Genomic DNA, 20,895 nt, shown 5'->3' with positions numbered 1-20,895 from the left:
ATAAAATAGATAATGAAAATTTGCTCAAAATCAAAAAAGCAGGTGGTATAATTTCATTACATAAAATGTTTGGGTTTTTTTATACACTAATTATGTCTATACTAATAAAAATACACGAATAATTTCTACACTAATAATTTCTACACTAATTGCTAGTTATGCAAATAGCTTGAAATGCTCTTAAGCTATTTCTCCAGTATGTTTTTAAATGAATATACATACTTATTCTTACAGTTTAAATTAATTTTTAATATTAGCTTTTAATCCATAATGATTAAGTATGCGACAATATTGATTCACTACCTGACTATACACATTCCCAAAACTACCATTAAAAATATGAGAAAGCACAGTAAAATATTGAGGGGGACTTGCAACAGCTCTAGCTAAGCAACCACAGCTTTAGCTGTGACATAGCTGAAATACAAAACCATTTAATTAGATTACCACAAAGATAGAAGAAAATTCTTCAAGTGCAGTCAAACATGAGAGAAGGCACTTTGAATAGAAGCCATGGACTACCCCTACCCTTCTTGTTGAAACTACGCTACAGAGAACTCTACTTCCAATGGTCACCTTTTACTTGTTTCCTTTTGCAGTCACAAATTAGCAAGCAGAAGCAAATAACAGAACAAACAAGAACTGAAAATAAGGGATTGATTTACAGTAAAATAAAATGCAATAGCTGAGTAAGAGAAGAGTAGTTGCCTTGAAGCTGTGTGGTATGCTAGTGAGAAACAGTAGCAGCTCAAGTTGCAGCTCAGAGACACTTTCACAAATGACACTGGCCCACCTGCTGTATGTTATTTTACAGCAATTCCACAAGCATTTGAATACAATGAAATACTCATCATCTTCATGTAAAATGCATTAAAAAAGTCCGTCTACTTAAATTGCATAATACCATGAGCAGAAATAAGGCAGATGGCTTTTTTTTACAGTTTGTGTTAAAATAAACCAGCTAGAAATCCTACACCTAACTTAATATGGTTTATTTGTAGGATTTCTTAATATTGGAGGATACAATGGAAATATGGGGAAAATGTATTTCCACATAAAATATTTAAATGCATAACAAAAATATCCCTGTTTTACCTTGTGTTTATCCCATAACACATCCTATCAGGAAATTGGGGGCCTGTAGGACCAAAAAACATTGAAGTTGGGGAAGGGTCATTTCTAAAAGATGACGATAAAAACGAGCCATTACAGTCAGATTTTACAGAATGCAATCTATTAATAAATCTTAAAATGTAGATCAGATGGAAGAAAACTCGGACCCGTGGTTATAGTAGGACTTTTGGAAATGATCAAAGACTGAGTCTTAGGACTACATGGCAAATGATGGAAGATATAATAAGGAAATTTCTTGTATTCCCATAGATATACACAAGGTACAGATAGGAATTTATGATTCAGGAAAGAGGGGCTAAAGAAGATACCTTTCCACTATGGGGTCATTAAGGGTGGGTAAACAAACCTTTACTCAAAAGGTATCAATATCTTATGAAAATAACTTGAGAGTAAAGCTTCCAGCTTTTTGAGGAAGGAATATGTATTCTACAAGAAGAATATAAGATGGTCTCAATGTTCATTCTCTGTCTCTCTCAAAGCCAATTCCAGGAACTTTTAGACAGTAGATCACAAAACATTCTGAGTTGTAAGGGACACATAAGTGTCATGGAGTCCAGTTCTTCAGTGAATGGCCCATACAGGGATTGAACCCACTTCTGTGGTGGTATCAGGACCGTGCAATGAGCAGCTGTCATATCCAATCACAAACAAAAGGAGAGAAACAGGTGAGGATGTACAACTGTGTGCCCACAGAGGTACAACTGTCACAAGCCACCTGAAAAAAAGAAGTGGCTGCTCTATTTTTTACCATTTAATAAATTAAAACATAGTTAGTTTAAGAAAAAAAAATAGATTCACAAAATTAAAATTTATAGTTCCTCTCTTCTATATACCTACTATACTGTATCTTTAAAGCACAAAATAATGGCCTTACATGTGGATTTTCATATGATTACAGACATGAAGAGGGAAGATCCCTTAATGTTTTGATGTAGAGAGGTATACATACTGAATTTTCTGACCTACTATATTCAATTTTTGCTACATATTAAAATATAAATATATATTTACTACATATTAAAATAATATTAATGCAAAAATCCACCTCTCAGCTTTCTATGAGAAATGGACAGTAATCTTTCTTTAAGGTAGTTTTAGAGTAATTTGTTCACTTCTGTGTAACATAAAATTTTTAATTTTTTCCTACTAGATTTTACTTTAAAGACTTAACCATTTTAGTATTTAAAAACAACAGAACATAATCGGATTACAGAGAATTTAAAAGTACTTTCACATCCCATACTTTACATGCATTTTTAATAACAATTTGTTATTACTGTTCTGTAATATGGAAATCCATATTATTTTTAATATTGCACAAATTTACAGCTAATCACGTTATAACACCAAAGGAACAATTATAGTATGTGAATGTGTATAAAGATTAATATACATATCCTAATAAATCTCAGCTGACCCATTAATGTATAATGGACCCAAAGGAGGCCTCATATCTTAGGTATATAAATGGCACATTTCTTTCCCCCTCCCCTCCTTTCCTCATTTTGTTTTATATGTACAAACTGCCATAAAAAGGAAAATTAAGCCATACAAAACCGCTCTGAAACATCAAGAGGCTAATCAAAAGCAAAAACCACTTTCTTTTCTTATTGTGCTACAAGAATCATGCTAATATTTGACATGCATGTACAATGAGGTTTTTTTTTTCCCTCTTCCTTTTGAGAATAAGGCTTCTGAAATAGTGGACAGGCATGTATCCCACATGCATTCTGCAATGAGTAGCTATTACAAGTGGGTTAAGGGAGGAACTTTCAGTTTTGTGAATTATAATGACTTGTTCTTGGTTTAGGGGTGATACCTCCAACTGTTTCAATTAAATCTCTTGCAGTTTAAAATGAAAGAAAAAAAGAGACAAATGACCCTTTTTGTTATGTAAGATATGCCTTACAATATCACTACATACTGACAACTCCTTATCCTCCTGTCACATTCTGTCCCTTAGACCATGCTGCAGAAAACCAATTTTCTGCCTCAAAAGCACTCTATTTTTTAAGTTTGTCTCTGGGCAATTTTCAGGTCTACTAGAGCTGCACAACTGTATACAGATGAGAAAGACCCAAAATCGGGCAATTTATTTGATTCCTCCTCTTCAAAACATTTAGCTGAGATTGCATATCCAACAGAGAAACCCCAACAAGAACATTAAGAGATGACCTGCAGTGACACACATCTTTTTTCCACAAAAAATTTGCATTAAACATCTTCTCCAGACTTCTCAGATAGTCTAGATTTGACTTTTGTTTAAGATGACCTTTAACACAAATATTTCCCAGGATATTAGCAGCTAATTTCTTTTTTAAAGGAAACAGTAAGAATTGGTCAGTTAAATAAAACATTTATAAAGTTTTACAGAGAAGAATTTTTTTCGATGGGCCTTTCTATTATTTAATTTTATTTTTCTTTTTCTTTCTTTTAATTTTTTTTTTAATTGGAAAAATAAAATATGCACATTTATTTAAATCCAGTTTCTCTCTAGTTAGAAAGTAAAGAAAAAGTTAGATGGGAAAATACATCCTCCAAGTCTTCTGCTGATGGTAACTTAGCATTTATCAATGCCTGAAGCTAGTTTGACCTCATTATTCCCCTGGAACAGCCCTTCCCTAACACAGTGAGGGCGTTTCTCAACAGAGCAAAGGCCTTGCCTTTATAACCACCCACAAGCTGAAAACTACTTTGCCTGCACATAAGTTTTTAAGGAATTAGGATAGCTTCAAGACTGGGACCTTAGTTTGCTATGAATGTAAGATTCAATAATGTATTGTCTGGGGCAAAAAGTTTACAATGATTTTGAGACTTTTCAGAGAGCTAAGTGAATTTTCAAATCTGGAAACCAAAATTAACCATAGGTTCCTCAGTGTTCAAAAGCATGTTGAAATTTGCTATCTACAGTTTTTAAAATTTTAAACCACAGTGATATCTTATTTAGACCTGAAGACATAAGTTATTTATTTAATTTCTTTATTATTGTCTTTTTATTTTATTTATTGATATGTTCATCTAATTTCAGAATTTCACGCTGACATAGGAATCTATTATGTATTAAAAAGTCACTATTAATATTGACATCAGAAAATAGTAAAGCATAAAGTATATCTATAATCTTATATGATTCTGATTAGACCCCACCACAAGTTTTCTTCACTAATATGATAAAGATCTTTAGTTTGAATTAATTTTGAATTTCTATTTACCTAGCATGTGAATACATTTAAAAATTAACTGAGAGGGAAACAGCCTTTTTCTTCTTTTACTAAGGTAATTAAATAGGTTTGGATTGGAAGGGACCTTAAAGCTCATCTTGTTCGAAGTGCCCTGCCATGAACAGTGACACTTCCCACTAGACCAGGCGGCTCAGAGCCCAATCCAACCTGGCCTTGAACACTCCCAGGGATGAGGATTCCATAACCTCTCTGCTTAACCTGTTGAAGTGTCTCACCACTCTCACAGTAAAGAATTTCCTCCTAGTATGTAATCTAAATCTAACCTCTAAGTTTAAAGCCGTTAGCCCTTGTCCTATCACTTGGCCATGAAGACAGAATCTGTCTCCTGTTGTGTCTTTCTGAATTTGCCTTTTATAACTGGCCCACAGAGTCTGTGTAAGCAAACACAAACTGGATTGCATTGGAGATTGCATAAGAGACATCTAGCACTAGCAGAATAGAGAATTTGATTGAGGGCAAATCAGATTTCCAGATATGCTTAAATTCATGCTTTAAATTACTGGGAGGAAATCCGTGAGCATATATTGTGTGAACATAAGAGAAGAAGACCTTTATGATTTAGTCGTTTATGCCTGCAAGTGCTAATTTTACCTTAGCACATCTTATAATCATTTCCTGAGCTAGGACTGTAAAATGTGGTAACACAATTTTATATAGTCAGACAGAGATGAATAAAACTGTAAACCATTAAAACCTTGCAAGTGACTGAAGTGGGATACTAAAAGAAGAGTAGAATTCTTTTAAAATTATGTCTGCTTTAGACTACTTGATTATTTATCTGTCCAAGCAACTCAATGCAGATGTAGCTGGCTGGCAAACCTTCAGTTTGGTTACTGGTTGCTGTCAGCTGGTCACAGTTCGCTGATGATTCAAAAGTCTAAGTGCAAACTGATGCTCCATTCATTATGTTTTAACAGTAATGCAATGGTTATGTCAATCAGAAGTTACCAAGAATAAAAACAACTGATAGTGAAAAAAAAAGCAACTGCTTGGTCTTAAATTACTCATTTTTGCCTACTAATTGCATTTTAGCTGTTTACACATTTTTTGCTTTTTTGGTATGGATAACTAGCATGTATTCAAAATCAGAATATCTTTTACACCAAAGAGTCACAGGAATTACTTCACAGCAAATCTGACTATTGCCAGACAATTTTGATAATGTACATGTAAAGTTTCTTGAAGTCTTACACAGTCAAGGATCTAGAATGTCTTTTAATATATTTTTGTGAAGCAAACAGAAAAGCATGAATTAAAAAGCTGTATACCTGACAGAAAGAGATCGCGTACTGAAGGAAAAAAGCCCTAATTGAATGATTCATGTCCTTAACACGAATGCCTGGATTCATGCAAAGCAAAGTTCACTGTAGGATATAGAAGATATCTTTTTTCCTTACCAGTAAAGCTAAAAAAGTTGAAAAGGGTTATTTGCTTCCAAAGGTTTGTATCTATAACATACAAAATCAAATAAAATCTTAGTTCTATTTTAAGTGAGTTTTAGGTTATCTTCATTAAGTCAACATCTTCTCTGTTACAGAAAGTCATAAGTTGAAAGGTCTTTTTCCAATGGTAATTCAGTAAAAAAATGCACAAGCACTCCTTCAAACTGATACTGGGATCTCTCCCTTCTTCTCTATGGAGACTGTACTAACCACAAGGCTGCAGTTGTGCTCCCTCTCATCCTTCTATTCCCTTTCATTTTCCAAAGTTTCTCAACATTAGTGATGAACAGAGGAGACTTCTTTAAGAATGGTGTCTAGACTGTGTGTCTAAATGGAACTGTTCAGAAGCTTGATTCCCTTATGATCCCCATGGTGGGACAGCCAGTGCCTGCCACCAGAGACACACAGACTGACGTAGCACGGACAGAATTCTAAGGCTATGAATAGCAACTGAGCTAAAGCTGTAGTTATTAATCACATTTACTCTACTTCGAGTTCGTCTGCAGCTCCTGCTCTGACAAAGGTGTCTCTTGGTGGCTGAAAACTATGAGACTTGTGGTACATCTCTTATCCCCACACGTAGGGAATGACACCTTTTAGCACTTTATGCTGAAACTTGTCACTTAGTTCACAGCATGAAACAATGGGTTGGGTGACAGTCCAAGTAGAAGATGCTTTAAACCTAAGTGATGTCATCATTCTCTGTGGTGCTCATACACAAGTCTCTTATTAAAGTCACCATGAAATCTTAAAATTCAACGTTTCATAAGTAAATCTTTAGTTAAAAATGCATCGTCTGAACTAAAATTAAAATAACAAATCCTTTTGACAAAAAGAGAAAGCAAAAGAAGAAACAAACAACAGAAAATAAATTTATGAAATATTTTCGTCCCTCCTCTTGTAAAAAGACAACTGAATAACGATGACTTTATTTTAACTTTGCTGTGTAATTGTAACCAAGTAACAAGAATATATGCATAATAACTTTGACCTGGATGTTTGAATAGCAGATCACACAGCTACCGAATTGCCTGAAAGCATTACCATATGAATAGCTTGTGCTTCCTAAATGCTGTCACTCAAAAAGCTTTTGGCATCTCTGCAGAGCCCTCTCATTTACTTCCTCTACACAGGAGTAAACTTAGATTGCCTCATACTTTCATAGAGAAAGTATCAACACCATTCAGATTTTAAAGTTTTCCTTGTACTCAAACAAATCATATAATAAAAATTGTATTTACCTTAGAAATGGAATAATTTATGTTCATGATTTTCATGTGTGCATATAATTTCTTCTATTTTGTTAGCAATGTGATAAAATTAATTTTTATGACACATCTGACGAATTGCAGATGTTATTCAAGTACTTACAAGCATTTTTTTGATTTTATATTTACATTTTATTACTCAGAATTATTTATTAATTTCTTTCATCTCTGAACATTTAATGTAAACAATCACTAACAAGTCTTCTCAATTGTTATTAGTTAATTAGACTTGTGCATGAGCATTTGGGACAACCTAGCTGAATAATCACTGTAACATCTCAAGTAAACCTCAGTAATGCACTTTAACATATTTTTTAATTCAAAAACCTTGGACAGGGAAAATAATTTTGTTTTATCTGCTATTTGAACACACAAAATATCGAAAAAGGAATTAAGAATCATAGTATAGTTCACAAAAATTAACAATAAGTGAACGGTAAGTGCTGTTTCATTAAAAACCCCCAAACATTAAAGGAAACTTTCTTTTATTGAGTTGCCTCTTAATCCAAATCTCAGCATGGGGATCCCAGATATTTCTTGTATCTTTTTTAATGCCTGTGTATTTTAGCTTTACCTAAGGCTAAACCTAAGGCTTTTCCTAAGTCTGCATGTACGTCGTATCTCCATTCACTTAGCAACTTTTTAGCTAGGTGATTGTCAAGTGTTAAGTAAATCAGAGAAAAATAAAAGTCTTAAAGATAATTAAGATCCTTACACCTTTCAACGATGGAGATGCAAAATAATATCCCCAGGGACAGGAATGTGTATAGGAGATGGCTGGGCTATTCAGCATTCAGGGAGCTGCAGACTAAGCACAGCTCTATTGTTTCTCAGGCAAAGAGGGTAATAAGGGGAATAGGGAAATCAGGCTTGCAGTTGAAATTGGTGACCTTAGAGTACAAAGAAAACAAGATTTCCAGAGGACAGCTGGCTTTATTAGTTCTACCTCCTTAAGCATCATATTTCTGCTAGTTGGCAGGCTATGCAACCTTTCTGTGATCCCAGTTCCATCAGATTCCTAAGAATGTAGATACAAGAAGACAAAACAAAACAAAAGAAAAAAAATATAAATTGAAAGAAAAATGTACATTGTTTTACAGCAAAGTCATTTGCTTAGGGAGATCAACACTATTTAAGAGTAATGACAGTTTATATTTCTGGAAGTTAATGCACTGTGCACATTCAATGGATATTTGAACCTAGTTGCATGGAAGTATCTTCATCAGGTTCAGAGCTACAGGCTTCAAAGGGACAAACGTACAGTAATTTCATGACTATAAGGCGCATCCTTCTCACTAAAATTTTCCCCTGAACCCAGAAGTGCGTCTTATAGTCTGGTGCGCCTTGCATGATCTACAAAGTTGTGACATTTGTCGGCTCCCGGGAGGTGCACCTTATAGTCCGGTGCACCTTATGGTCATGAAATTACTGCACCTTTAAAAGTTCTGTGTTACAGCTTACACTGGATTTTTTACCAAACTCCTAACAATTACTTGAGGTTTTAAGAAAAAAACAATAAACTATTCAGAGGTGGATTAACTCTACTCTGACACAATAGGTTAAAACCAAAATGTGTTTTATCCCACTTTCTTCACATAGAGGGAATAATTATGATTATACAATATTTAACATATTTATCAATGTATGCCTCTTTGTCACTCTTTTTTTTATATATATATTTTTAAATTAAGCCCCTTTACCCTTTGTAAAATGTCAAATTTGAACAAAATATCAAATATGTGAAAAATGCAATAGAGACAGCAAATTACAGAATCTAGAACCATCTGGTAGATTACACTGAAGTACATGGTTGTATTAGAAAGAAATTATAACAGGAAAATATAATATTACAAATTATTGGCATCCTTGGTCACTTCTTTCTAATGTGGAAGCAGTCAAAAGTAAAAAAACCACTTTTTTGATCTAACAGATATGTTGTGTAATGATAAATGGTAACGATTATATTTGATCCTTTCAGGTAACATTCTAACTTCTAAAAAGCTGTTTCACCCTCTTAGTGAAAATAAAGCAGTTGCTATGGTACCTTAGAACTTATGATCACCCAATTACCCATTATTAGTATACCAGTTGCTCTTGAAAGATTTTAAAAAGCGTCATTATAACTTAAAATAATGAGTTGTGAACTGTATACCTACACTTGGAATCCAGCATGGGAACAAGAAAATCATGGTCCTTAATTGTTGGACTGTATATAGCTCTTTCTTTTAAAAGAAATCAGCTACATATGCAAAATATCTTAGTATGATCAAACAGCAAGGTATTCCATAAAGATACTGTAAATGAATAAAATATCCCGTAAATATATAAAAAAATGAGTTGGCAGAGAAGTTTAAAATGGAAACAGTTGAAGACCTTTCTCAAAACATGAATGTTTTCTCTCATTGCTTCATGTTTCCAATTGTATGCAACCTTATCATCATAGGTGACTAAACTAAATGTTACAGTATGTGGATTTGAGTACCACAATGTTACTAGACAAAAAGCTGTACAAAGTGTATGATACATTTCTTTTTTTATTTTAAACTGTTATTATAATGATCCCATACAAGACTGAAGACCTACTTCAGTTCTAAGAGATTCACACAAATCCTCAAAACCAATCCTGATACTGATTTACCTGTGTACCTGCACCCTAATGCAAACCCCTAAATTACTAAGTAACCACAACTCCATCACACCGTTGATACAGAAACAAAGAAAAAAACAATGATACAGCATACATATTTACGGAATTTGACTAATTTCTTCCCCTCTTTTTTCTCTTCATTCTGTCCCCTGATAACAAGTAGTCACAGAAACTAATGACAATTCCAACACATACTTGAGAAACTTATTAAACAGTACCACTGTTCACACTTTAAGAAGGGAGATAGATATTGTAGGTACGCCAGTCTTTTCTTTTCCTGAAAATGTTCCACCAATCAAAATACATTATTATATTAGGCTGATGCCATAATGCTCCCAATAATATTTCTTTTGAAGATGCTCTGGTCCTTTAAACTGACATAATTCAAGTACCCATATGGTCAAGAAAAAATGAAAAAATATTTCACATGACTTACTATATAGTCAAAAATGATACATCATGTTGTCTGAATAGGAGCTAATTGCAATACATAGTTAATATTAAAAGACAGCTAAGTGACTTTTCTTGTCCATGTCTTAGTTCTAATACATGTAACCAACACTTAAATAATATGCAGTCTTAGATCCTGCACTAATTTACCACTTCCAAACTGTTCCAAGCAAGGTTAAATATTTTTGTACCTGCTCCTGTACTTTAAATTGTTATGTTTTATGACACTGTAAATATTCCCAAGACATGGCTGACTATTTCACTATCTACACATCTAGTTTTAAAACTGAAAATCTCTTAATCTCAAGCAGGGTGAATCTGCTGCGATAGCCTCAAATGACCTGAAAAGTTTTTTCTGTACTGAGCTATCTAACTTAGCCTTATGGAACTACTAAAGTTATGACATCACCCCTGTATCACCCTGAAGGTATCAGAATTTCTGCAGTGCCGTGATTTCACTCTAGGCATACTTCCCAAATCAGAAATGTCCCAGAACAAGGCCTCTAATTATCTTCCTTAATCCCTACACTTAAGAAAATTTCCTCTTGCTATATTTTGGGTGTTATGATAAATTTATAACATTCCAGATCTCTTACCCATTAGAAAGTAACAGGAAGAGAGGAAAAATCTTGTGTGGTCTCAGGAAATATTTCTTTCTATAAAACAGTATTTAGAAAGGTTGGTTCTTATAGTTTGAAGAGTTAGCATATGGTAGTGTTCTATAAATGCTCCTAAGTCTAGAGAAATAAATGATGTTAAATAACTCAAATTATTATTAAAAGGTGGGAAAAAAATCCCCCACAAGCAACACCTGCATATGTGGGTTTTTTTGAAACGTTGAGAAAATGGAAACCCCTCAGGTCAACAGAGCTTTTTGAAACAAGTTTCTTCGCACGAAGGAACTGCTTTCCCCATGTGGTCACTCACCAATATTTATGAGGGAAGGTCACTTGGAATGCCACCAGCAGATGAAAAAACAGGAGGAAAGGAGGGGTTTTCTGTCTTCACTGAGCTGGGTGATTCTGCCAAAGTGATAGCCGACATTGACATTACACAAGGGAAAGGTTGGTGTAGTCTCACAGTCCCAGCTCTGCTGCAGAAACAAAACAAAACCAGAAATAAAAACATCCGTGTATATTTTCAAATAAGCGTAATGTCAAAACATTAAAAGTCTGATATCTGGAATATAAATGACACTTTAATCTTGGCTGTGAAATAGCTATCTCAAATGTACTTTAAAAATAAAATTTAAAAAGACCCCTATGAAATCGAATGTTCTTCCATAAAATTAATCAATGACTTTAAGGGTTTAGTGGAAAGAAATGACCATAAACATCTTATGTGCTCAGTTGGTGGTAGAAGACAGACAAAAATTATAATTCTTATAAAAATGTAGAAAAGCTAAGATTTGAAGTGAAGATTGCATTCAGAATACATGGTAGGGAATGACAGGAAATTTTAAAGGTGAATGTGGCCTAAAGAAAAGTTAAGGGAAAGATGAAGGATTAATGAGAGGTCTCAATTTATTTTTTTTATTTATTTCATTTTCTTAACATCTGTGTGAATTTTTACCTATGCGTCTTATACGTCCTAAAAGAAAAAACTGTGATGAATAAATAAACAGCTCTAGAAATCTTCAATAGGGTCCTTTACCTTGCAGGGAATATTATCACTGGCTTTTGATACAATTTCAGCTGCAGGGAAAGACTTTCAAAGCTCAGAATGCTGAAGTATTGCCAGGCACTCAAAGACCCCCTGCTGTGCGCGTCAAACTAAGAAATCTCTCTGAACTTGTCGAATTAAAAGTCATCTCTCTCTCTCTGTAACCCCTGCATGAGCTGGGAAGCTCTGTCCTCATTTTTTTAGGCCTTCCATGATAAACAAATGGAGCCCGAAGCATCTTTATTCTTTTCAGGCACATAATTAAAATTCTTTTAAAAATGTAATTGAAGGCAATGAATTTCAAAAGGAGGTTCTAGTTAACAAGGAGGCTAGAACAGTTTCAGTAGGACATACTACTTTACTGTTCAATTTTCTTTCAAAGGTAAAAGCAAAACAGCTTGCTATGATTCTGGGTACATTTTATTTCTTTTAAATTTTGTTTGTACATCTATATTTTGCATCAAACCTAAACATCTCAGCAGGATTTATGCTTTCTGGGCTGTCATAAGACTTAATTACTGAAAGAGCAAACAGAAGTATACTATCAAAATATGAACAAAGCAGAAAGTATTCATGGTTTCTCAAAATCATTATTTATATATCCCCTAAAAATTAAAGAATATACTTATTGAAGTATTTGTATTTTCTTGCCAACCCTCTTTCATTAACTGTAAATATTCACAAACTTGCAAATATTAAAAAACCTGATAATGCATAGCTTAGTAATTTTCTGTGATGACTATTGTGAAACATTGCACAACTGGTTGCAATACGTATGTTTGATGTTGCCAAGAAAAAAAGCAAGTGCTGATATAATTAATGATTTCAAATGAATATGAAAGCAATGAAAAACTATCTCCCTGGATTTGAATCCCAGGGATTATCACACAAAATTAACTTAAAGGAGGTAGGAGACAAGTGCTTGTAGCAGACACAGTATTTCAGAAAGTCATCTCTAAGGTGACTTCTTAGAGAGCTTAAATCTAAACCAATTTTTTTTAATATCTCTTTTAGAGTGACTTTCAGTATCCCTCTTTGTTGAAACCAAAAAGGTTCTGTTTTCACCTGTTTCCGCTATGCTATGTTTCTAAAACTAGTACTTCTGGCTATAAATGAGCATATGAATTGTATTTTTTTAGAGCTTTTCCCTAGAGAAACTAGAGATGGAGATGTTTTAAGGAATGCTATTTACAATTCTTGTAGCATTAAAAGAAGCCAAAAAAGGTGTAGCAAGGAAGCACTACTCCCACAACTTCTGGGTAGTACTCTGCCTCTGATAGTTATGATGCCTCTGGGAGACCTGAGACAACACAGCTAACAAAGCTGCTTTTCATCCTTGGAGGGTGAAGCACAGTATGTGTTCTGCATGGGTCAACAACTGTTCTGACTAGTAGAGAGGTAGAAAAAGGACCATTCAGCTCAACTGGAAAAGGCAATGACAAAGCAAATCTAGCAGGAACAAACTAGGGCTTTGGCTACACCTTCAAGTAATACCTCTTCAAGTCAGACATTATTTCTTTCCTAGGGTTTTTGGTTTTGTTTTTGCTTAACGTAAAACCTGAGTGCAGCATAGGGCATAGCCCATTCCAAAGGTTGTGCTGAACAGGCAATACAGAGAACAGTGGACCAAGGCTGACCCTCTCTACTTTCTGCAATTGTCCCATATTACATCAGCAGGTTTGAAACACTCACGTTGCCTTCATTTCATACCCAGAACACGTAACATACAACTTTCACAGAGCTATCCATTATGCTCCGATCTGGACAAAATTCATAACAAACAATGGTCATATCTTAGATCCAGTAAGACACCATACTGGCGCAAGAGCTGTATGACCAAAGGCTATTAATTTATTTTGACGAGTGCATTATTCACATGGATGTAGTTTTATCGTTACAAACAATCAAAACAATAGGGCAGTCCCTACTGTGCCTTGTATTCTTATTACAAAAAAGTGAACTCTTCTTAGCCTTCCCTTTAGAAAACTAGGGAGATTTATAACAGTGTATTTATCATGTTTAATTGTATTGAGTATCTTATTTGCCATGCAACCAACAGAAAGCATAGGAGTAATCATCAAGAAAGATGAATGAATAAAAACCACTAAATAAAAAAAGTAGGTAAATTAGTATTTTCAAAATTCATTTCGGCTGTAAAACTGAATTAATGAAAGTAATGTGATTACAAAAGGCAGCTCACCTTTCACCACAATTTGTTCTGTAGAATGTGAAGGACATTGGACAAAACAACATAAGAAATAAAAACTGCAACAAAGACACAGTATCTGATATTTAAGAAACGAACAGTGTGATCCAGTATGAGTATTTAATGTCAGTTTCCAGAATGAGCAAAGGTTCCTTTAAGTTCACTAGGCACTCACTGTAAAGATTAGGGAAGATCAGTAGCTTAGAAAAAAGTGGTTACTGAAATATGAGTCACATTTATGAACAAAAGTGATCAAAGTCTACTTGGCTGTTAGAGTATCTTCAGTTTATTCCACTGCAGTACACATATTACTTGATTGAAAGCTGTGTGAATATAAGGCACCCAGGTCTGTCTACCGTCACTGGGCCTGAAATTCTCATTCGTTATGTCTGACTTCCTTTATTGATTTCTTTTTCCTAAACAGAAGCTGAAATAATTTTATAACACTTGAAAACACAAATGTTTACTTTATTTACAATACATTACATTTAAAATACCATAAATTCACATTATTTCCTTTTTCTCCTCCAAGCTAAAATTATTTTAAAAACTGTGATAAATTAAAAATTACTCAAACTTTGTTCCCACTCATATACTGCTGCTATGACAGTGGTATTATACAGACATCTTGTACATTCTTACACATCTTGAAGATTTCAGACACCTTTTTCAGTGGAGAAAAAAAATTGCTTTTTACCTCATTGCCAAATAAGAAGTTAATGCAAGTAATTTATTTCTTCAAATGACACTTGTTGTTTATGAACACCTACTTCATATATGTTATAAAATTAATATGTAACTTGGGCAGAAAATTAGGATAACTATAGTAATGGTCTGCAAGATACAGTTTTGATCCAGTAACTCAGTGTTTTGTAGACAAAGCTGTTGGCAGATGTTGCCTTGATAATTTGGTATGAGGTAGTGGTCTTTCAGAAGAGGGAGTAAATGAATGTAAACCCAATTACGACTTCAACAAGAAAGCAAGGCAGAATATTTCAGCTGTTTTCTCTCTTTTGCAAAATAACCTGGTTTCCATATCCTAAGACAATTTTCCAAACACTATAAAAAGTTAACATGCATCAGAATTTAAAGTTTTTGGAGACTGGAATGCTCCTGTGTTTTATCCCTGTACCTTGAATCTTTAGATTAATACAGATATGTGGTTTCTTGACTGTACTGTTCAATCATATATTCTGTAATTACAACAAAACAACTTTATGTGATAGACATAGAGCAGAGATTAAAACAGAATAGCCAGGAAGTCCTTAGTGAAATTTGCTATCAATGGGAAGCTGAACAGATTTAAATGAAAATATTAAAAATACAAACATAACCTTATAAAGAGGTTCAAACTCCCACATCAATATTGATTTTAGTGTTCTATATGAGGCAGCAACCCCAAAAAAACCCAACAAAAAAAATTTAAAGAAATCTTTTACTTTGCTTTTTTCTATTCCTCTTGGACGTGGGCAAAATGATGGCATCCCCAAAAGTCTAAAACATTTGAAATTATCTAAAGTACAGTAATTTCACGACTATAAGGTGCACCTTAAATCCTAAAACTTGATCAAAACCTGGAAGTGCGCCTTATAATCCGGTGTGCCTTATGTATGGGAAAAGTTTGGAAATTTACTGTTAACTGACACTGCGCTTTATAATCTGGTGTGCCTTACAGTCGTGAAATTACTGTACTTGAAAATTGAAATTAGCGTTTCTTTCCGTAACATATTAGTAGATGCTAATGAAGAGAACAGATCATCAATAAAATAGAACCTAGACGCGTTATTGTGCACCTAACCCACCTACTAGGTTAAAGGTCATACAAATAAGTTTAGAGTATGAAAGGGAAAAGTTACTTATTTTCTGACAATTCTGTTTGTATATAAAATTGCAGCATTGAAAGTAACGATTAATGATATGATGGAAAACTCCGAGTGAAGTTTTTCTGATGATTTTGTAGGGGACCTATTAAGCACACATTTTTTCAGAAGGAGGTGAAAATTATACACTACAGAAGGTCTGGTGGTCTTGTTGCTGCAAGAGCAAAGACAAAACTGATAACGCTCTTCAAAAAATCTAAGACTGTGACAGTAATTCATTTCTATCATATCTTGATGTATTTAATTTTCAAGTCTTTCGAAAAGGTCAAATTAACACAGTTATAAGTCTGAGTTATAGTAGCTGAAATCTACCCAATTTATATAAAAGTTTCTTAAGTGTTAAAAATCAACACATTGAATCTCTACACTGTTATTCATTCTCCTATCCACAATACAGCTTTCCCAAAAATGGGAAAACAACTTACATAAGGAATATGCAAATATAAAAAAGATATTTTTGTATTTTTTTCTCTTTAAAATATATTAATAAATAGTGCTGTTTTTAAAGTATATTCACAATTGCAGTATCTTTTCCTCCAGATATATTCTATTGTTGAAGTCAAATTTGGAAATTCCTTGAAACCAGTTACTGTGTCAGCTTCACCTTTATACAGTTGAGAGTAAGCAACTGATGCCACAGAGCGTATCTGTCAAACTCAGTGCCTAAGAACAGAATGGGAAACTGACATAGTTGTGAAAGGCAAATACTTCATATCAGCAAGAACTTTATGTTGATTATTGCATACTCTTAGCATTCCTTGCTACACATTCATGTAAATAGGACCACAATAAAAATGGTGAATTCTGAAATACCTTCTGTCTTGGGTTACAATACAGGGTGTGACAAAAGGTCTATTCTATCACCATCTCAGTGGCAGATATTCTGCTAATGGGCCATCCATTGAAACCAGGTGGGGCATTGTTCTTTATCTTTTAACAACTCATCCTTCCTCCAGGGAGGTATCTTCTGCTAATGCCCCATTGAGTCCCACTGTGTGACTGATAAAATTACTTCATCCCATTGGAAGTTGCTCCAGCCAGGGGGAAGGGCCCAACATTTCTTACCAAGATAAAAGAGAGGTTTTGGGACACTAAGGTAGCCCCTTCTCCACTGGACTCCAGAGGGAAGCTGGATTTTCTCCATCACCACGGGACCTCTGGAAGGAAACTGCACCTTCTACAGGACCACTGCTTCAACTGAGCCACATCTGTCACTGCAAGGGGACTGCAACCACCATTTAATGGGACTGCTACCAACACCCTGCCTGACAGGGTGTCAGGTTGTACTCTGACTTTGTCAGGGTTTGGGGTCTGTTTCTTAGTAGTACTGTATTTCTATTTTAATTTCCCTAGTAAAGAACTGTTATTCCTAATTCCCATATATTTGCCTGAGAGCCGTTTGATTTCAAAATTATAATAATTTGGAGGGAGGGGTTTACATTCACCATTTCAAAGAGAGGCTCCTGCCTTTCTTAGCAGACACCTGTCCTCAAACTAGGACACCTTCGCAGACAGAAGTAAGGCTGGAGAAAATTATGGAGAAAATGGAACACCTTTAAAAATTATCACATTTTCTACTGTAATGTTAATATTTTTATTGAAAATATGTTAGCATAAATAATTACTGTATGTGCTAAATTAAAGCACATAATATTTTACATTTGAATTCAGAAATACGTAAATTTATTGAATTGCAATTAATAAATAGAATGGATATCCCATACAGAGTTTTCAATGATGTTTTTAAAAGCAGTTTGTTGTAAATTCTAATTTTACAGAAGTTAGACATCAGTTCTTAAATCCCAGCATTTTCACATATTACCTGAAGCTACTACACTATAACTATTCTAATTTCTTGAAATCCAACCATCATTAATTTAGCAAATGACAGATGCTTAGAAATTTCTTCTTAAAAACATGCAAGTCCCAGAGAATCAACAAAGAATAAAATTCGTAAGTTCTAATCTTGAATTTCCTGTATAACAATGCATTTTCACATATGCTTTGCTTTAAGGACTGGATGTTTAATACATTAGATCTTTTAAACTCACCAAATAGATGTATTTGACATATATTGATAATGTTATCTCCTGTAAAACTAGGCTTCTTAACAGTTATTTTTTTGGTATTGCTTAGGATATTTCTTTTATTCTAAATGCAGCATTTTCATATTTGAATGAAAGAGAATTTCTGGATTTTTAAATCAACTTTAAATTGTATTTTAGGAATAAACATATAGTAGAACTATGTATCTGCTCTTAAAAATACTGCAAGCTCATTATGTTGTTTAGCGGTTTAGGTGATGGAACAGATTTTAATGTAAATAAACTACTTAGTCACTAAGTACATAAGACTGGCTGCAGTATGAGTGGATTAGTTACAAGCAAAAGTTGAAATCAACCACAGATCATGGTAAACATGTTTTCTTTTTAGAGTATTTCCACAAAATAACGTGCTCAGGTTTACATATGGTAGAGACGTTCACTGGCATTATTTTGGCATATATTTTGTTTTCATTTGAGTTTGCAACTTTGTTTTAGGTTTGCATATGCTCAATTATATGGCAGCATATAATTTATTGACACATTACAACTGTAACATGCTTGTCACAACTTCATATTATGTTCCATGTGATAATTGGAAACAAGCATCATACAGAGTGAGGGATTTGTCAAAACTTTCTTTGTAAGGGTTTGAAAGACTTATGTGATCCATGAGGAATGGATGTACATAGAGTGGATGTTCTATAGGACTCAGTGTGCATTGCATGGGGAGCAGCCTCAGCTCACCCATTTGCCACAAGTCATGTGGTTGACATCCAGTCCTTTTTCAAGTTCCACTCCTTAAAATTATCTTTCATTCTAGAAATTGTACAAAATCTGAAATAATTTTCTAAATAAAGTATATTAAATCTAAGTACTATATCATTATAGACCAGAGTACATATTTTTATTTTTGTTTTTCTAATGTCAACAGATGTAGTACAGATCATGAAACAAAACCATTGATAAGCTCTTAGTTTAAAGAGTAATTCAGTAGTATGTACCTCCATAACTGTAATATATTAAGAAACCCGCTATAATTTTATTTATAGTTTTGGGATGAAACTATGAAAGAAACAAGACTTCAGTAAATATTGAAGTAAAAAAAGATATAAGGATATGGTAAAAGGAAATAACATACCAAAAGGAGATTTTCATATTTGCCATTTGCCATTTTCTATGATGGCAATCTCAGGTTCTAAGTGACCTAAATAGTTTTATTTTAAAACCAGAAAAGTGATAGATTTGATATTGGCTTCAGAGAAAGTTAAGGTGAAGATGGGAGTGCAGTGAAGAATTATGATATAAAGAGGAATCTGGCTAGAGTCTGAAGGAAGATTTCTAGTGGAGCTCTTTAAATTAGGTGGAACTTCTGTAAAACCTTCATGAGTCAGGTAAAATGGAGTGTATCAGTCTAGGTCACACAATTTCTTTGGTTTCAACAGATATAAACCATGGAATTTCTTAAAGGAAGTTCTTTATGAGTTGGTCAACTACACTAACAGAACACAACTAAATGAAATCAAACGTAAAAATTCAAAATTCAGAGTCATGCACGTATGAAACAGTCATAATGTATGCATTAAGTACTGTGTTTATGAACAGAAAATGTTGAAAATATTTATTCTGTTTAGCCTTACCAAATATAATCTGGTAAGGAATATAATCACTATCCATAGTGGTAAACAAAAGCTGTAGAAGAAACTAAGCTCAAGATGTGAGAACAAATGTATGTCACTGGCAATAAATAGCACAGGGGAAGACTCAGAGGAAATGTTCTAACCAACTAAACTGAGTTTTTCTGTAATATTAATGCATTCTTCAATACTGGAAACTAATCCTGACCAGTGGGATCCATTTATAGAATGTCATTTCCTGAGACAGAAGAAGCTTCCTTAAGAAAGAAGAAGACAACAGAAAAAAAATAAATAAAAATACTCTAAAAAGACTCATTTCAAAGGCACCAGACATATATTTTTAGGCATGATTTCTATTTACAGTATTAGATATCATAGATGCTTCTATATCAGGTTTCCGTCCCTTCAAGAGGTTGATTTAGACTGAAACTATTATTATCAACTATTATTTTTTCTGAGTATTACACTGTCCTCTTTATAGCTAACAGCATGTTTCTTTTAACATCTGATTTCGTCACTCGGTTCCTTTATTTTCCTTACAACTTTCTGAAGTTTATCTAGATCCTGATTTTTTTTTCATGAAATTGATTGTGTAAGGGGTGGTGTGGTACAGTCTATGCCAAGAGCCGAAAAAAGACAATGTAATTTTGCAGTTTTTTCTAGGGAACAAATACTTGGCACTAGCAGGTTTCATTCTCATTTTTCAGGTTCATAAATGGCAAGGTTATTAGGATAAAATGGCAACAAAGAGGAGAGAATAGCACCCTAAAAATTCTGCTATAGACTGTCCATATTTCCTAATTTTAATTTGTGTAAGCAACTAAGGCCACCTAAGATTTTGTACAATATAAAGGTAAAAAACTTTGCTAGTAATTAATCTCTATGAACCAGAAAAATCTGGAATATTTTACTTATTCCAAAATGACAGTATTAAACTGATGTCAAACTACTGTTTACTCATTTTCCCTCTTCTCATCATACTAAACCTTTAAATCTACATGAAGTTAGAAAAATTCTTCCTTATTCTGAGCTACTTGAATCAGAGCTTATGATTATAGATCTGTACTATTCTGCCCTATTTCCTCAGTCCAGTTCTTATTATAGCATCTGGAACTGAAATTCCAAGTTGTCTCAGGAGCAGTAATTTAAAAGCAATTTTAAAATCTCAATAGATTGCTGGGTCTTTTTCAGCAGGAATGAATTCTCTTTCCAGTTTACATTCTAGCTGAGTGCAGTAGTTCGGAAAGTTGCACTTTCTCACAGTTCATTATCCCACTTCAAAATA

General features: G+C 33.9%; 1 protein-coding gene across 10 annotated transcripts in view; it reads right to left on the bottom strand.

Annotated features, from left to right (window-relative positions):
* Window positions 1-20,895, bottom strand: part of TENM3 (teneurin transmembrane protein 3) — a 1,396,736-nt gene that overhangs the window by 832,994 nt on the left and 542,847 nt on the right. For all 10 annotated transcript variants that reach the window (XM_033060171.1, XM_033060177.1, XM_033060178.1 and 7 more), the window contains one exon: window positions 11,111-11,276. The gene's annotated coding sequence lies outside the window, so the exon portion shown is untranslated. The remainder of the gene's footprint in view (window positions 1-11,110; window positions 11,277-20,895) is intronic.

Source organism: Catharus ustulatus, chromosome 5 (genome assembly GCF_009819885.2).
Source record: "Catharus ustulatus isolate bCatUst1 chromosome 5, bCatUst1.pri.v2, whole genome shotgun sequence".
Lineage (NCBI taxonomy): Eukaryota > Metazoa > Chordata > Aves > Passeriformes > Turdidae > Catharus > Catharus ustulatus.
Note: the sequence above shows the minus strand (reverse complement) of the source record. Positions and strands in the feature narration are given on the sequence as shown.